Genomic DNA, 15,462 nt, shown 5'->3' with positions numbered 1-15,462 from the left:
CCATGACTCATTAAGCTAGTTTCCACTATGGACAAGGTTAATCCTAGTTGAAAAGAAGGCTGAACAACTAATGTAAATATAATGATAAATCAAAAGTTTGAATCTAAAAAGTGTTCTTAAATATAAATACATAACTATATATTATATATTTTTAACGGGTACGTATAAAAATTAGTATTCACATTCATAATATTTCAATTGATTTACTTCCTTTAATTTTATCGATTAACTTAACTTAAAATATATTTATAACGATTATTTTTGAATTGGAATCAAAATTATTATTTTTTACACAATATTCTAAACCTAATTATTATTTATAGCAAAATTCAAATTCAAACCACAAAACACGTCTTACCTAAATCTTTCGCTGTTGTACACCCTTCACGTGAAGTTTAAAAACTCCTTAGTCCTTAAAACCCAAAATTCATCTGTAATTTTAGTAATTGCAATTATGGCCATTTTCACAGTTACCTATTTTCTATTAAGTATATTTATATTTATTTTTCAATGAAAAAAAAAATAACTTATATAAATACCTAGGATCTTTTCAATATTCAAGTTTTAGAATATTATACTCTCCTGATTCAAGTATAGATAGGTACCACCCATAATCTATCATAAAAAATTTACCTACCAGAGTTCTTAAGTTTTAGTTTTTAAACATGGCTTACTTCGATTGATGCACCTACTTAATCGATTTTGTTCTGTGCTTTTTTTTATATTCGATGGAATCTTCAATTGTATCTAGTATTCTAATAATATAAAATTCTAATTTTGATATTTTATCAAACTAAAAAAATGTTATTATTTTTATATTATAAAGTTTTTCTGACTTAGTCATTTATACGAACTTTGTTTAAAATATAATATTATCTATTATTTCTACAACTCTACCATAATATTACTTCGTATACCGTACGTGACGAAATTTTAAAATTGATTTAAACACATCAGCAATTATTTACACAACTCGAGTGTGTTTTTTTGCACGCAAGCGCTGTAATTTTCATACATGGGTTTCTTTTTGAAAACATTGTTGGTTTTTTTCAATTTCAACAACAAACAGCCGAATACCGTTCAAAAACAATATATCAATCCAGACCATTAATTTGTTTTAACCTACTTTCTTGTTGTACTCCGTATACAGGTACTCATGTACTGTGCACGCGACAAGCTTTATGGCTGTACTTGGTGTGTATTATTTTTATTTTAAACGCATAAAATAATGAAATTGTCCCCAACGGTCTCGTTCGATTCGGTAAAAAAGAAAAACGTGCCCGAACCACCAACCACGTCGCGACCACTCGGTGCAACGTGTATGCAATAGATGTATATATAAACCTCCGAACGACGCAGCACTATCGTCGCGACGACCGTTCACGCAATTTCTACGGTCAAATTGCGTTTTTGGGGAAAACGCCTTTTCATCTTATACTACCGCCGCGGCACCGAGACATAATGGCCTAAGCGCGTTATTTCCCCGGGGCGCCCCCGCTGAAAATACCCTCTCGATACAACGTAAACCTTCGTTGTGCCCTCGTGTGCGTGCGTGCAAGGAGGTAACGGCGGGAGAGAAAACACTCACACGTACATGTTTAAACGTATACCTGTATCTATAAATGAGACGTGTAAACTATATTATATAGGTACATGGTGTATAGGTATATAATATCGAATGTGTACACTATACAAAGACGGAGAGAGAGAGAGGGAGAGAGAGAGAGAGAGAGAGAGAGAGAGAGAGAGAGAGAGAGAGAGAGAGAGAGTGAGAGTGAGAGAGAGAGTGAGAGTGAGAGACAGAGACAGAATGTGTGTGTGTGTGCATGATAGAGAAATGATATATAAGACGAGACGTGGGAGGTGGGCTGGTGCAAAGGATCTCGTATAGAATAGGTCTTGACCATTGGCCGATTTAATATTGATGGGTAGACTGCAGCATACCGGAAACCGTTGGTCGGCGGAGGTATGTGGTGAAGGGGTTAGATGAGGATCCCGACAACGGTTGCCTATACCCCTAACCCCTACTTCTCGTCCACCGTGCCTTTCCTGCAGGTATATTCGCTGTGCTTCCACCGCCGTTCGAACCGACCGAGTGTCCGGTCTCTTGCGGTTTCCGCTCTACTCCGATTCTATTTGCATCCTTGATGACACACCCAACCACGCCGACGGGACGCGAAGGCCAATTCTACTACATATTTAATTATGGCACCTTTGCCTGGGTTACGGCCTTAAATATCCATAGTGTGCGGGCTCATTCGCCCCTTATAATGGCTGTACACCCCCGAACCGTCTTCACCGTCGTCGTTTCCGCCTCCACCGCCCTACTCATCAGCTTCCACCACCACGCACCACCGTGAGTCTTTTACCGCACCTCCAAGTCATCCCTTTGATACTTCGGTAAATTAGTTCTGAAATTGACGTGATAAAGTGGATAATGAACATATACTTACAGCAGTATAGTAAATAACTTTACACTAACTTGTGCATAGACCATTCACACCTTCGTCAAGTTTTTGATATGAATTTCTTGCAGAGCATTATTACTTACGTTCATAAAGTATATCAACTTAAGACAAACCAACGATGGTATTATTATGATCATCGGTGACTATATTAATGATTTATTCATATTTTAAAATATAGGTAAGTAGAAAAATATTGGTCTAAATGTTCTAAAATGTGTTTACTAAATTTTAAATTAAAATAAGATAAAAATATAAATATAAATATAAATGGCGTTGAAAAATACCAATTTATGGTATTTCATAATTTTCAAAATAGAATAAATGAACGGATATTGCCCAATTGCAAAAAAAGTATGTTTTTTCCAATAGTGTCATCCGATAGTGCCATTTATGCCAAATTTACCCACATAAACATTTTACAACCACGACTCGGTTAAGTTCATATATTTTTAAGATACAACAAACGTTAAAATTTGAGTTTAAAAAAATAAAAAATAAAAGGGACAAATTTGACATAATAGTAATAATTTGTTTTTAACATTAAATAATTACACATTTTTTTTCAAATCATAGTCAATATCTTACATCATTTTTTGAAAAATAATATCATTAGTAGTTAATAGGTAAACACGTTTTTTTTTTAAATTATAGTTTATAATAATAGTTAACAATACACATTTTTTATATATTATTTTCTCAAATAATAATTATCAATAATACACATTATTACAATCTTTCACGCAATAAAACACTTAAAATCTATAGACTTATAAAAATAACATTATTATAAGTTATAATGAATGCCGTGTCTTTAAATATTTATTACATCCAGTCGTTATAAAAAATATTTTCGTAGGTAAAATGGGCTATCGGAAAAATATTCCTTTTTTATTTTGGTGCAAATAGGCGTACCCAAAATTAATCACATTTTTTTGGCGCAAATACTTGTTTTAGTCACAGTAAAAAAAATATAGTTAGGTACCTAATTTCTAAATATCAATTTCGCAATTTTATAATATTAACAAATTATAAATAAATAACTCAATATTATTTACGATAAATTTGAAGAGATGTTCCTATATGAAACAATAATAAATTATTATAATTCTCTGCTTATTCATTTTTTTACACTACCGATACTACTATGTGGGTTAAAATACCTAGTGTCAAATCAAATGCTTGTTTTTTATAATTTCATTCGTGATCTGCAGCAGAAACACATATTATTATGACTATTGACATTCGATAAAATTTGTGTGATCCACATTGTCAGTTTAGTGGTCGAACTCAAACATATTTTCAATTTTATTTCCTACGCGCATATAACAATAACATTGAAGCCTTTGAAAAGTCGTAAAATTAATAAAACTTTAAAGTTTGGTGATGTGAAGAAATGTCAACTCATATAGCTCGTAGCTATTGAAAATTACTTTATCACACTTATTTAAAAGAAAATGTCTTTTTATTTTACAAAAAAAAAAGTTCACTTTCGGAGTGCTTTTCAATTACAGTACGTCGTTGATATAAAACCTTAAAAATGAAATAAAATAAAATAAAAAGAAGAAGGAAGAAAACAGAAAAAGAGTGAAAGACATTTGGGGCGTTGGGAATGAGCAGTCAGCCAATGCGCGGCTGTTTATCTAAATACGGTTCACTGTATATCTGGCAACACAACTTTTTTATCTGCTTTCCTTTAAACTTTTATTAGATATCCTCATTACTGGTATTTACTGATGAAATTTTGATGAATCTGAGATTTTCCGGTACCGTCGCCGCAGCCGAACTCGTGCATTATTTAGCGACCGACCGACCGACCGTCCGACCAAGAAACTTCTTTTCCTTTTCACAGGAAGGTTTTTATTTTTATTATTTTTTTTTCCGTGTCTCTCGTGAGACTTAATTTTTCGCCCCTATCCCAACCGGATGTATATTTGTTTTAGTTTTGGATCATTACATTTTCATATGATTTTTTTTATATGTTCATTATACACACAGAACAAAATTACATGATAAAAAAAATGAATATTTTGTAAAAAGAAACTATACTTGTCTTCGCATTTGACATAATATACATCACAAGACAATTCTTTATTTAACTAAAAACACTTGAATAAATTAAATATAATTTAAATCACATCGATGAAATTGAACATTATTTTGATTAATAATATTATGAAATAACACTGAAGTATAAAAAAAGATAAACTTTGAAAATTAAAAATTAAATTTATTTCTGAAATTTCACAAATTATGTTGATACAATAAATAAATAAATATGTTTATTATACACAATTAATGAATATTAAACTGAAAATCGACAATCTAATTAAATATTGTTTTATTATATTAATAATAATAATAGTAAGATATTTTAATAGTCCGGATAACCGAATTAGTGTATAAAATACAAACATAAATATATGCCTCGAGTATAATAGTAAATACTACTAATAGTACATAAATTAATGCTTATAACATAAAGAGTAAAGACATATTCTTGTCATATTCTTGAAACCAAAATCATAAGCATTGTTGTTGTGTATTTACTATTGATGAGTTTGCATGAACTATGGAGTAAACCATTGATGTATAATGAACAGATAAAATCAAATAACACAATTTACAGAAGATTCAAAACTTAGGTATTTTTGGACTATACACCACCTAGAAAGATGTAGTTTGTGGTCAAATATACGTTGCCTTGTGAAAAGCGATTGGACTATTCCATGACTTCACAGAGTATAGTAAATTTGATCAGACTTTGTAGCAACTAGTATAAAAATATGATTTCAGATTTCTGACGTAAACCAGCAGTATACAGAGTTTAACAACAATTACCGTCAACCAATTGAAGCAAAAACGTTGATAATCATACAACAGTAAAACAATTTATTTATTTCAAAAATTCACCTTATTTGATGACAAAATTTTAATCGGTATCATTTTTTTATTTGGCTCTTCGACTATATAATATGGAACTATCACCACATACATATAATTTTATAATTACCTACCTACTTTGAGTTAAATACATTAGACTATGTAGCTTGAGTATAAAATATAAAGTGGTAGTTCCATTTAGATCGACCTAACCTTTAAACTAATAGACTGACTAAATGGAACTATCACTTTATATTTTATATACAAACTGCATACCTCTAGTTTATTGTATTTAGCTTATAGGGAATTTTGTAATTCCGTATATGTAATAATAGTTTCATACATATATAGTCTGCGATCCAAAGAAACAACGATACCGATTAAAATTGGGTTTTTAAATAAAAAGATTTTTCTGAAATTAATTAATTGTTTCACTATTTTATGATCCAACGTTTTTGTTTAGACTGATTGCTGGTAATTGTTGAACAGGCCTAGCCATAGGTTTGTGAGCGAGTCATCGACAACTCCAACAACCGCATAATTCAATGCCGAAATGGCTTATATGCCTAGTGTTATTTTGCATGGCCTGAACCAGAAATGTTACTTAGGTGCTAATGTACTATAGTTAATAAGTTATAAATATGAAATACGATTTTCAAAAAAATATAAGTATTTATGGTGATTTCTATTCCAGTGCTATATCCTAGATAGTATATACCCTTTATAATTTAAGAAAATATACAATATTTTAATATTAATGCATTATGGTTCGTAAATATCTCACATTTTTTATAAATTAAAACTTATTCTACAAAATGCATTGATCCAAACCAAAGTAAAATCATCTGGGGATGATAATATGGGTATTATTCCACATCAAGATGAACCATGTCAATGTTATGGTATGCAAACATACCAGCACTCTTTATTTCACACCGGTTTGGACGAACAAATTTCTAGTCGTAGACCTAAATAAAAAAATGTTTTTACAATAAAATAATAAAACAATACGCTTCAACATTTTCAAGTAAATTTATTTCGATATTCGGCGGTACTACAGTGAACAACTATTTATTCTAATGAATAACAATAATTAGTATCTTGTTAAATACAGATTAAGTGCTATTAAATTCATCTAAAATCTACATTAAAAGTGAACTCATTCTATTTAAGATTCCTCCAGAAATATTGCAGAAATAAATAAAATAATAATTTAAGTAATATCTTTACTATAAAAATGAATTGAAAAATTATTAATAATACAAAGAATTAATAACGAATTTGAAAAATATTATATATTTTTATGAGCAAATATAGAAAAGGTTATTAAGTTATTGTTTGTTTTTTACAGCCCTAAAGAACTTCTATTAAAATATTTTGGGCCGTTTGGTACTTTGAATTTGACATGCCTATAAAAACAACATTTTGGAGAATAGACTCTTTTTTACTGATCACATGATTCGTACTGAATATATTAAAATATCACAGTAAAAAACATGCATATCGTGAGAACAAGTTGATATAATGATTATAATAATATAATCAACCAAATACAAAAATACATTATTTTAAACTTAAGAGACATTTTATATTTTATCATAATCACAGATAAGCTTTAGGTATTAAATATTAATTTGTATTATTAAGTTCAGACTATATGTCCATTAGAACTTACATTTCTAATACAACTATGTGGTGTATAATACATTTTTTTGAAGATATTTTCAACGGTACAGAGTTACCTAAAATAATAAAATTTATTAAACGAATATTTATTATTTTTTTAGCCATTTATTTAATATTTATCATCGTATAAATAATATATTATTAGTATATACCTAATCATAGGCATGCGCATGGGGGTGGCGGGTGTGCCAAGACACCCCCTAAATTTTGTAATTGGATCCCTAAAATTTAAGTCCCAGAACATAGGGGCTATGTTTTAACTGATGTTACTAGAATAAAACATACATTTTACTAAAATATGTAATAAAAAATAAATCATGTTTCATGATACAAAAATAATAAAATATAAAATATTTTAATTTAGAGTGGAATAATCTATTATTATTATTTTTTTTTTATTGAGAAAAAATCCTCGATAGCGTGACCATTGGCTTGTTTTTTTATTATTATTATTATAACAGCTGTTATTGACAACAAAAATACAAGTAATAAATAAAAATTGCAATTATCTTATAGATACTATATCCGAGGAAATAATAAGTTATACTATAGACACTAGTATAACCATGATACAACAACTAACTGTTATTTATATCATATAATTATATACCACTTATTAATATGTACATGTCTCGTTAAGTTTCAAAAGCTAGGGCCCAAATTAAGAAAAAAAAAGTCCATAAATATTATGTAGGTATCCTCTGAAATTCAGGTCTGAGTACGCCTATGTACCTAATACAAGTTAACCCATATTTACTAAACAATTGTTATTAATTTGTATTATCCTATAATAATAGGTAGATACCTAAATTAATGCAACTACAGTAGTTGATAATTAAAAATTTTCTAAAAATACTAACTACTTCTAAAACAAATGTACATTTGAATGTATAATCTAAAATTGTAAATATATAATAAATATTATTGTATTAGGTACTCTACGACACTACACTCTAGGCACTACACGACAAAATATAATCCCGTAATACTTGACGTCTACCCCTGTACAACAGTATTCTAATCCAAACATCACATGACTTAGTAGAAAACATAAACAAAAAAATCCTGATCCAACTTAAGCCTTCTATAAGCGATTCAATCCGGTCTATCTCTTCAAATTTTCTGCTTCTCAGTTCTCTTCCTCCCATCCACGATAATAACCGCGAATATCATCCAGCATCACACAATATTGTATACATACTGCAGATGGTATGGAGGCGGCGGCGGGACATATCAAATCAAAATTATATTCTTTCCGTCCCTCCAGATTATTTGTACATTAGGGACCCGAAATCGAAGGGTCTTACCATATATAATATACAGTACGTACTAAATGGACTACAACAAACAGGTGTCCCTCTCGTTCCCCTCATTGCCGGCCACGGTCTATCCCCACGGGGGCCTTCCGCATCCCTTACACACTACACCACCCCTAACCATCCCTGTTCGCCGCCCGTGCTCTAATATTGTTAACGCCCGTAGTCGTTGTTGTTCATAACAATAAACAATATAGCGGCACTGTGTATAATGTAATATCCTCTTACAATATAGCGCCGCCGGAAAGGGATCGCGACATCATCAACGTCATATAGTAATCTGTTGATTTTTCGTTTTTATCGTTATGATTTTTCGAAACACATGTTACCCCTTTTTTTACATAGTACAGTAGCAGTTTTTACGTCCCCTAATAGATACAGAGAGGGCTATATATAATAATAATGATAATAATAATAATAATAATAATAATAATAATAAAAATAATAACGCGTTGCCCATAGTAAGAGAAGAAGACCGTCCATATCGTTATTGCCAAAACGAGCAAATTAGATTTCGGTTAAAAACAACGATCAAAAGAAACTAATTTCAAAATAAAAATTAAAGGGGTTAGTGAAAATTTGTTTTGATACTTTTTAAGTGTCTGTAAAGCACCCATCGTGTCGTATTTATTTAGTTTGCTTACTCTGTGAGTATACAAAAATAATATGTTATAATAATGACATTAGGTACCTATAATACTAAGCCATTACTATACAGTCTACAGTGCGACACTGCGACTATATAATAATTATTCGTCTTTTTTTAGGTTTCACTAAAAATATTTAAAAACCTTAAAGTTGTTTTATGTAATTTTATGTCTTAGCTATATTCTATAGATTACAAATTATATGAAAATATTGCTTCTCTGTGGCGTTTAGTAAACGAATTTAATTAGAATACAATAAACTACAAATAAATATTAAAATATATAATACCCAACACCGTTCATAAATATAAATAATTATTATAAAAATCATAAATCAACGAATATTGATTAGATTCATAATAAATTATTTATACTCTTTGATTGGAAATACAGCATGAATTATAATGTTTCATCATCTTTAAATAAAATTTTATTTTTGATATTTTTGAAAATTTGAATAGACATAAGCAATCTCTCAAATAGATCCACAAATAAGTACCAATCGTACCTAACCTAAAGTCTAGAAGTATAGGAGTCTGTGATAAATATTTCAGTACTCTATGTGATTTTGTATCACCTTTTTATATCATCAATCTCAAAAAGCACTTAAAAATACACAATTTAAATACAAAAAATTGTTTCTATAATTTCCACTTTTGATGCATCATAATACATTTCTAAAGTATTATAAAAATAAAATGCAATATTTAAACTTAAGCTTTAATATTAATGTATTCTTATTTCAGTAATTTATAAAAAACATGTTTTCATACTACATTTAAAATAAAAAACATAATGTTTTCATAATACATTTAAAATAAAAATCATTGTATTTATAATATATGCCACGAACCAGTACTAAGCAGAAGGATGCATGGTGGTACGTAGAAAATGGTGTGGTAGTACAGAATTTTAATAAACTAATATTTTTACTAAATTTTGTAGCGACTAACGGATCTAATATTATTGAATGTCTCGTGTAAATAGGTACCTATTAAATGTACCTACTCGTAAATTATTAGTTCGAAACAGCGTGTTATTGTGAAAAATTTATTGAAATTCTATTTTTAGTAATTAGTGGTACATTGCCAATCCATAATGCACATGTAGTGAAAAAAAAGTTTGAGTACTTCTGCCCTAAGTGGTTGTATCTATCTATAGCTACCTAACTCATGTACCTGTTTAGACTGTAAAGGTACAGTGGCGTTACCAGGGGTTTGGTCCTGGGTCTGATCCCCTCCACCCCCTCACGCAACATTGGACATTAAAATAATTGAATAAGTTTGTTAAATTAATCTAGCACAATTTGATAATACATACAAATAAATTATCTATTCATAACGATATGTCTTGTGATGGTAATCGCATAACGACGGCACGATAATTATAAAGAACGTTTCGTGACGAACTTTGGAAAGAATATTACGATTGCTCTACCTATCAAGTATATACAGACAGCTATCATCCGAGTATTCCGAGTGTCGTCCTCCAATCGCGTCTACTATAGATTTGTATAGGTACCTACTGCGGTGTACGGTGCATATATATTATACAGACTTTTCTCGTTATGTACAAGACGTATATTATTATGCCTATTTAAAATAACCGTTCGATTGTGTAGCGGTGCTTGTTGCCGGTGCATAACAGTAATACAATATGGATAATATTATAATAACATGCGAATAACTAAAATGGCAATGAAAACGACCGCGCGGTATAGGTATGGTTCTATACCGCGAGATTCCTGCAAAATAAACGTGTTCTTAATAGTATCTCACTCGCATGTAAACTTATATATATATATATTTAATAGATACTTATATATAACATATATATATATATACATATAGTTATAAGAAATGACGCGTTTCTCCGGCCTCGGTATACATAAACCCCCTTAAACTCGTTAAAAACCGTGTAAACAATATCCTCGAGGTGGGTTCGCCGTAATAAATATTAATCAGTGTTTTAACGAGTTCCGCGGGGCCGCGCCGCCACCGTGCGCGTATACACACACACACACACACACACACACACACACACACACACACGCACACACACGAGCGCGTGCAAACTATACGGTTTTAATAGAATCCTAACCCAAATATTTAAACACAATAAAGTATCGTTATAATAACAATAAAGTAGTGTGCGAGGGACGGGTGGGTCGGCGCGGCGGCGGGCGTTTTGAAGACGGGGCAGGGAACGATTGAGGAGGTGGTGCTGGCGGTGGGGGGGAGAGTCGGCTGCAGTGCCCTCAGGAATAATGCGGCGGGAACAATGGCAGCTGTTACCAATACACGATAGGTGGGGAGAGGGGGTGGTTGGTGGGTGTTCGGGGGTCGGGTACGATAGTCCCCCGAGGGTCAGCCACCAGAAATCGGCTGGCGGGTAAAAACGGAAAAAAATTGACTGGTATAGTATACATACGTCACGGAGAGTTTATCGAGCATGAATTAAGAGGCTTTGCGCAAAAAGTCCTGTTAACTTGTGTGCGTGCGCGCCTACCTATATATATGTGTGTATGTGTGTATGTGTGTGTGAGTGTGTGTTGTGTGTTCACGGTGGTACATGCTAAAAGCTTTACGGCCGTATTGAGAATGAACGAGGCCAAATCCGCTTTGGAAATATACAGAGCGCTCTAATGGGGTTTTGGGAAATAGAGTTGAAAAGTACATTGATGTTTTAACCGAGCTCAGCATGTTTTTACGATCAAAATGTATATATATATAAACATATATAATACTATATATATAAATATATATCCACTACACATTATATATTTTTGTTTCAAATTCTGCACATATATATAGTAATTATAAACACATGATGCCACTCCGTCAAGAGGCACTGTGGCTATTTATACATTTAGATTAGCACAAACATTTGGTGCGATATTTATTTATCTTTATAATTGTTATATCATGCATTTGAAATTCTTGTTAAATTGAATATTATCGTTGGTGCTTCTATATTTAAGTGATATGTAAAATCAGGAGGAGGGTCAGTTGGCGGTGGTCGTGTGACTCGACTACCACTTAACGTAAATATTTTAATAAAAGTGCTTAATTTAATAATTGTCTATTTATTTGTGTACGCCTGTTATCGGCGTATACGGCATAATATAAGTAGGTACTTACCTACATTATAGTCTATTTGTCTCTGAAATTGGTAAGATCCTATATTTTAGAAATATGAGGTATATCTATGAAAAGTAATCGGTCGATGGAAATATGGAATTAAGCAACAATAATTGAGCGTGAATGATTGCACTGATATAAAAATATTTACGTATTTTATAATATAGCCACAAGTTCCGGGAGACCCATTAGGCATCCGGCTCCACTTTCTGTAGAAGCCCAGTGAAAACGGAAAAACATTTTTTTTTTACTATTTGTATTATCCTAGGATTAACGGAAAAGTCAATAAGAATATCTACTGTATTATACTGAATGCAAGAGAAATAACTTTTTGCAAAAAAAATAATTATATTTATTGTACCTATATATAGGCGGACACCAACATTACCGTCGTGCGTTGGAACGTTGCAAGCGTTCGCATCAACCACCGTAAATATTTAAATCTCAATTTTTTTAAATCAAGCATTACAATTTACTTAAAGCCTGTAGTTAATTAGTTACTAAGAATTATTTTTTTAATTAGTTGAAAAATCAAAAATACTAATTCATTTTTCTGTAAATAAATAATAATCGTAGTAAAATAATTTAATAAACATTATTTTGTTTGTTAAAATTAGTTGGTTATTATTAAAACTGCTTGTATTAATTATTGAGTTGGTAGTAAAATCAAATGCTCGACTACTCGAGTATATATAATGATTTTCTAGGGGTCCCGAAATGTTGACTGCAAAGGAGCCCACAAATATTTAATCCGGCACTGGTAGTCACGGATAATGTAACAAGTCAACAACGATTTCGGCGAGGTAAACTATCAGAATTATAAGACTTAAAACCAGATGCTGAGCACATGCTACGCTCATACTACATACAATATAAATTATAAATATGATGGAAGATGTGAGTATGTGACTAATTGATTATAATTAAATACAGTATGGACATTGGACACACTCGCGATTTAAAACCCGCAAATATAAAAGCATAAACATTTTATTGAAACTTTGCTTTGAAATTTATAACAATTACATTGTAATAACAATACAGTTATAATAATATAAAAATAATTCCGATTGCTCAATTTGGCACTACTGTATAATATATCATATGCATAGATAAGTACACCTATAAATAGCACTTCCAAGTGTTATTCTGTTCAAAATCTTTGCTATTGCTTTAAAAAAATATTTTCTGGTTCACATAAGACATATAGAAAATAAAATTCAAGTGGTAGATGCATGATTAAGATTAACTATAAATAATTAATCAATAGTCATGAGCAGGGCTAGGATTTGTATACAACAGCATGTTTTTTTTGCGACTTCTGATTATTGATTTTGTCAGCAATATCCACGAATCACCTCATGATGAGATAAATGGTAGTGTTTTTATTTTGCATGTTTTTGTATATTTTAGAAAAATGCATTTCAATTCACATATTGAATAAAATGAATATTATTGCATATTTCGATTATAAGAATGCGAAAAATGCACTTTTTTTTAGTATATTTCGTAATTAATTTTTATAATTTAATATTAATATTTAGTATTTAATTCTAGCTCTACTGATTAAGGTATAAAACTTGGTTTTTTTGTCAAACACAAATTTTATTTTTATAAATACAATCCTATGGTACAATAGGTATGCGATTAAAGATTGAATAGTTTAACGGAGAAAGATCATTCATTTTCGACAATTTAAAATAATATGTGGTCATAGCATGTAACACACGTAGTGAATGTGAATTATAAATTTTATTTCTCAATTATAATATACTCATATTAAGACAAATAGCCAACCACTGATGTATTTCAATAAATAAATATTTTTTTTGTAACTATATTTTTGTGTTTATCTTATAAAAATTAAAATGTATATTTTTGCATATTTTGGTAAATAAAATGCATACCTTACAATTTTTTATTGCATACAAATCCTAGCCCTGGTCATGAGTAAATAAATTCATAATCTTTAAAATCTTCCTGCAAGTTCAACCAATAAGTCACTATTATAGTCACCATTTTGGAAGTTTGGGCAAATGAACTATATATAGTATCACGATACCTACTTAAATAAACGTGTAACGTATGGGTAGTCGAAATAAATTTATTGTGATTTGTGAAAACCCCTTAAGAGCTGCTGGCTTGATGAGATAATAGGTACCCGTTAGAAAAATTCCCAGACGTATTGTGATCTCTCGACTATCACGCTATCCTAAGTATAGCTTACACTTGAAACACACGTTCTTAATTACACTCTATACTTTCTGCAACTTTTCTGACACGACATCAATTTCAACGCCAAGAAAAGAAACCAACTGAACTACAACTGACAAACTTATTCACCTTAACTTTAACGGAACCTGATAACATTATTTTTTATTTAATCAAGAAATTTCAAATTAAAATACATTAAGTAGGAAAACATTAACACGAAATAATTCATTCTTGCCATGAACAAATAATTCCAAAAGAAAACATCAATGACATTCCATTAAACATTAAACGCTTTATTATATTTACATTACCTAAATGTTATTCCTAGAATTTCCGGGATAATTTCATTACACGTTGAATTGAGTGGTTGACACCTGAAGTTTCAAATCCATTACAGTATTATTATAGTATTAGGGGTCAATACTATATTCAAGTGATTATTCTCGCGATTCTTGGAATATATTCTTTTTATGAAGTGTATCTTGAAATGGTTTTTTAAGACAAGTTTGTCTAATAAAAATATTAAAACCATATTAATAGGTAAATAGTGTTGAAATATATGGTTTTTTAAGATATTACATTAAAAAATCACTTTAAATTAACGAACATAAATAACAACATATTATAAAAGCGGGTAAGTGGGTGACGCTCTGCTGCACAATAGGTTACCAGTGGGTCACCGTAATGGATAGGGTTAAATACTTAAATTTGAATTCAATGATATAATATTATAATATCATTGTATAAGAAAAACGATTCTGAGCAAGACGGTTTGCCTAGGATTTTTATACTATATTTATATTGTTATTATTACTACTGTAACCGATATGTTGAATTAATATTATTTGCAAATTATTATAATATTGGTATATAATAATATGCATACCTACTCTAAAAGTTTCAAGTACCCACGAATAATATTTTTTAAATTACAACAAAATACCTAGAAACACTACACAGGTTAGGTTTCAAATTTTCAATTTGATACATTTTATTAAAATTTGAACGTTAAATGCCTATAAAAAAAATCGTCCCTACCTATGTATATTTAATATTTTTCAATTGCTATTGTAACAATAACAAATAAGAAACCTTTGTATTAAATTTTCAA

This window comes from Myzus persicae, unplaced genomic scaffold, assembly GCF_001856785.1.
Source record: "Myzus persicae strain clone G006 unplaced genomic scaffold, MPER_G0061.0, whole genome shotgun sequence".
In the NCBI taxonomy this organism is placed as follows: Eukaryota; Metazoa; Arthropoda; class Insecta; order Hemiptera; family Aphididae; genus Myzus; species Myzus persicae.
The sequence above is the reverse complement of the archived record's forward strand: the minus strand, read 5'-3'. Positions refer to the sequence as shown.